This window comes from Chrysochloris asiatica, unplaced genomic scaffold, assembly GCF_000296735.1.
Source record: "Chrysochloris asiatica unplaced genomic scaffold, ChrAsi1.0 scaffold00004, whole genome shotgun sequence".
Classification (NCBI taxonomy): Eukaryota; Metazoa; Chordata; class Mammalia; order Afrosoricida; family Chrysochloridae; genus Chrysochloris; species Chrysochloris asiatica.
The window spans coordinates 28,279,819-28,284,345 of record NW_006408522.1 but is presented as its reverse complement, the minus strand read 5'-3'; positions in this window follow the sequence as shown (position 1 = coordinate 28,284,345).

The following is a 4,527-nucleotide window of genomic DNA, read 5'->3' as shown; positions in this document are numbered from 1 at the left end:
AACGCATCAGCATTTTAAATTAAATCAGAATCTGTATCACTGCTGCTTCTTTTTACTTTAGGTGCCAATGTGGCTTATCAAGGTACTGTTCCTGATTCTGTCAGACAGGAAAGAGTAAGCTGATGGAGATGATAAGTAAACATACAGTCAAAGATTATGTACAGCATAAATCCAGATAATGTCTTATTTAATGACTCTAAGTTATAAATTTCTTTAATATTTTAATGTATTTGAAATCAAAATGCATCTTCCAAAGCATGCTATTTTACAATCCCTGATGGTAAGTCAGCAGTCTTCTTATAACTGTTATTGCTTATGCTTCAAATTTGATTATAATTTTTGGTGATATGACTTCATAAACATAGTTGGTTTATTATTCTATAAACAAGCTCTTTATTTGCTCACTATAACATGAAAAACCTTCCGTTGATACCACTGGTAAGATCAGAAAAGAACTAGAATCAAAGTTGGTGCTTAGATTGTTGCTGGTAGGTGCCATAAAGTCGGCTTCAATTCATAATGAACCTGTGTACAACAGAACAAAGCACTGCCTGATCCTATGCCATCCTCACAATTGTCACACTTGAGCTCATTGTTGCCACCACTGTACCAATCCATCTCATTCTGGGGGGGAGGGGTTCTGTGACCTTTGCTTAGATGGTGGTGGTGGTGGTATTCCATGGAGTCAGTTCCGACTCATACTGACCTTGTATAGGGTTTCCAAGACTATAAATATTTCTCCCACAGAACTGCTGGCAGTTTCAAACTGCTGACCTTTAGGTTAGCAATCCGACTCATAACCACTATGCTACTAGAACTCCAGTGTGGAAAGGTTAGAGAGTTAGAAACACCATATTCAGAAGTACATAAACATATGGAGGAAATATATCAAGAAACAAGAGCTTCACATAATGATATTTTTGCTTAGGTAGTAGGCAGCAAATCTCTTTCCTGATTCCAACACAAAAAGGTAAAGTCATCATAGTTTATAACTGCCATCTCTAGAGGTATCAAGATTATTGTCACAAAAGCTCTCACTACTATCATCTTCCAAAAATTATGCCAACCAAACTAAGACAGACAGACCAGGTGTCAAATAGAATAAAATAAGATGTTGACCACATTTCTCTTTCAAGATTTTGCATCTGAGGATATCATAAAGGAGAGCAATTCAGAAGCCTAATGTGCAAATCAATAACATGCTGGCCTAATGTTTGACTTCTTGAGATTAGTGATATAAATGTTAAGAAAAATAAAACAATCAGGAGCCAAAATTACATTTTATTAGAGAACATACCTAGTAAGTTTGTATTTCCACAAAACTCTAAAGAGTGCTGATAAATTAAGCCAATATCCTCTCACTCTAAGCGAAAGCCACAATACTAAGATTATGTGGGAAGGAATATATATACAATAAACTCAATTAAATATCCCTAATTACACAAATGTAAGAAACAGTCAGTGAAATATCATGAAGCCACTTCCTTAATCAATCCCTAAAGAGTCTTATTACAGAATTTTATAAACAGTGTATTTTGTAGACTACTATACTGAATTCTGTAGGATTATAGCATTCATATTTTTAAAAAACAAAAACAAAAATACTTTTCTATCACAAGAGAAAATAAGTATAAAAGCACACACACAAAAATGCCTGGAAGTAAGCGTAACAAGATATTTGCAAAATCCTTACAAAGAAAACCTTAGTGTTTTCTTTGTTAAGTGCCTTCAAGTTGGTTCTGACTCATAGAGACTCTTTATAGGTTTTTTTAAGGAGCAGCTGGTAGGTTTGAAATGTCAACCCTGTAGTTAGCAGTACAGTGCTGATCCTATAGTGCCACACTAAGAGTCCCTTAGGTACAAAGAAAATATAAACAAATGGGCAAGTATACTATGTTCTTGAGAATAACACTCAACATTATAAAGATACTATTTCTTCCGTAAATTGATCCACAGATTTTCTTTGAACACAGTGATGACAGGCATTTCTAAAACTCTATTCAAATATAATTAAAATGATGACACCAAACCAGTGGTTTTCACATTCAGGTGTTCTCTCGAGTTCATCTTTCATTGCTATGCCCACATTTTTTCTTTTTCCTTTTCAATTTCTAGACATATTTATGTAACTCTTATTTGGGGAAAATCAAAATTCTAGGAAAATTTAATCAATATATAATGTCATAAAATCATTCTCAGAAGTAAATATTGTTCAAAATTCAACATGGCTATTTACTATTTACTTTTCTTGATTTTTTTTCTTTTTAAAACAAGTTTTTATTGTGATTTTAGTGATCGATTACATGGGAGAACATTAGCTTTATATTCATCCCATCATATTTTGTTTACGATCCCCTCCATGCATCATCGTTCAATAGCATTTGCTTCCATTCCTTCTGTTTTTGTTTTTTTGTTTTTTTATGTACACCGAAGCACTCAGGAATATATAACCATTCAAACAACCAAAGGGCATACCCTGCAAGCCTGACCCCCTGGCCACACAGCTCCTCTCATTCCTTGAGTCTAGAGTCCCCAATTGCTCCATCTCTCCACATCATTGTTTCTACCTCCATTTCTGTCATCACTGCTTCTCTGGATAGGGTCCCACACTCCATTCTTCTCCCTTGTTGGTTTCAGGGTCCTCCACTCCTGGACTGCAAGATCAACTACTCCCCTACTTTAGTTACAAAATGTCTATCTTTACATTTGCAACATTCACAATCAGTCCTGATAGCAATTATTCACTACTGAACCACAAGAGTCTTACCCCCATCTCCTTTTGCCAGCCCTATGAATCTTGGTTTCCATTGCCTACTATTGTAAAATAGACACTTGAGGGGGAGATAAAGGAATAGCCAGAAACATTACTACAGAAAGTTTGTAAGTCCATCTTCAGCCTATAACTGATTGGAATATCTAAAATTGGGCTAGAATTTGCCCAGTGAAAGAGGCTTTCGGTGGAGCCTTTGCACTTCCTAAGATCCTAGGTAGAATCCTGATTCCTATCCAGAATCTTCTGAGGTGGGAAATTTCCACTTGATAAGACAAGCAGACAAACCTGGAGCAGCTAGAGGAACAGAAGATACTTCTTGAAAAAAAGACCAGCAGGAAAAATCAAAAACAATAATGGCAGTCTAATTGACTACTACAAGAACAAGCAAGTTGTTCCATCAAGATAATCAAGTTCCCTCAGGGAAAACCCACTTCCAAGACTGAAATTCAAAGGTAATGCATGAGTAGGCATGTAATCTTGCTGGTAACCATGCTGGTCTACCGATAAAGGGAAGTGGAGGAAAAACAACAATGAAGTAGTGAGCTAAGTCTGATCACATTCAATAGACTCCTGTCAACCTGGATTGAGATCTGGTTGGCCAGCAGTATAGAGAGATCTGGGGACTACTTTCATTTCTTATTGAACCAAAATATTATACTTGAGTCCCAATAAAGACAAGAGAGATATCTTAAGAGATGCTATTTTTCAGCACTTTTATTTCTCTTTTGCACCTATTACAGTACTAAATACCTAGTTCATTTTGGCATTTTGGCAGGTATTTATTTATTTTATTTTGATAAACAGATAAAATAATATAGATATATTTTCTTTGCTTCCAGTATACTACAAAAGAAGCCCCAATGGCACAAATGTGGTACTATAGTTTATAGAAAGGATTTGGTTCTAGGAAGAACAACAGGATCAAGAGGCAAACTTGGCAAGATTTGTTCCAGGTGTTTCCTCTGATTCTTAATCAAGCAAAATCTCCAGTATATTTAGAGATCATAGTTAGAATTTGAATATAGTTTGTGATCTTTAATCTACTTTGTTGTCTGTGATCTGAGTTGATTTGTATATGTAAGAATTTCAAGACCAAGATGTCCAATTTATAAGATGCTGGAAATTTTTCTGAAGATGTAGCTTTTCTGCTAAATAAGCTAATTGGCCTCTAAAATAATAGGTTTGATTTAGAGGCCTGGTTCCAGGTTACAGAAGTGCTGGCTGGATCAAATCTATCCCATTCAAACATAATGAACAGTCTTTGTGCAGCTTCCAAACACTCTTTATGGTTAATACTTGATGAAGCACAATATTTTCAATCAGCAAGGGAAGTTCACTACATTGATTCAGAACTCCTAATTGAGTATTCAATTTAGAGTCTAACTTTATCCTATGTGTTTCTACTAATTTATATGTTTGGGATAGTTCATCTTCACTTGATTCTCTGTACTCTGTACTCTGGGGTGCTTGTATTAAATGTGCTGCCAGAAAACGTGTGATTGATTTGGTTCCATTGCTGATACTCACAAAATCTCGATTTCCCTTGATTTCTCTCTCAGCAAGCCAATAGAGAAATGTACTAGTGACAATATCATAGAACTTTTCTCTGAGGAACTCAAAGTATATTCCAAGCATCTCCTCATTAATCCTCACAGCATTCCTATGAAATTAACCAACAGGGATATTATTTCTATTTTGCAGTAGAGATCAAAGTCTTCCAAAGATATGTGGCTTATCCAAAGTTTTTTTTTTTT